Source organism: Etheostoma spectabile, chromosome 16 (assembly GCF_008692095.1).
Source record: "Etheostoma spectabile isolate EspeVRDwgs_2016 chromosome 16, UIUC_Espe_1.0, whole genome shotgun sequence".
NCBI classification, from domain to species: Eukaryota; Metazoa; Chordata; class Actinopteri; order Perciformes; family Percidae; genus Etheostoma; species Etheostoma spectabile.
In genome coordinates this window covers 14,230,282-14,230,719 of record NC_045748.1, presented here as the reverse complement: position 1 = coordinate 14,230,719, position 438 = coordinate 14,230,282, and positions in this window count along the sequence as shown.

Sequence of the window (438 nt, the reverse complement as noted above, 5' to 3'; positions counted from 1 at the left end):
TATGAGCATCCCTATGCTTGAACATGGTGTTTGTTATGAACAATCCATGACTAGCACAGAAGTCCAAAACAGACAACCACTCTGGTTTTGATCAGGATAGCCGTTCCTCACAATCACGCCTTTCCATGTATCTCCATCATTGCCCACGTGTGTGTTGAAGTCCCCCAGCAGAATTATAGAGTCGCCCACTGGAGCTCCATACAGGACTCCATTCAAGGTCTCCAAGAAGGCTGAGTACTCCGAGCTCTTGTTTGGTGCTTATACACAAACAGAGTTTTCCACCCCCACCACCCACAGATGTAGGGAGGCAACCCTCTCAGCCATCGGGGTAAACCCCAACGTAGCGGCGCTCAGCTGGGGGTTTATGAGGGGTTTTGAACCATTCTTTGTCTGGCCCTTCCCTTGAGACAACTTTGCCATGGGAGACCCTACCAGGAG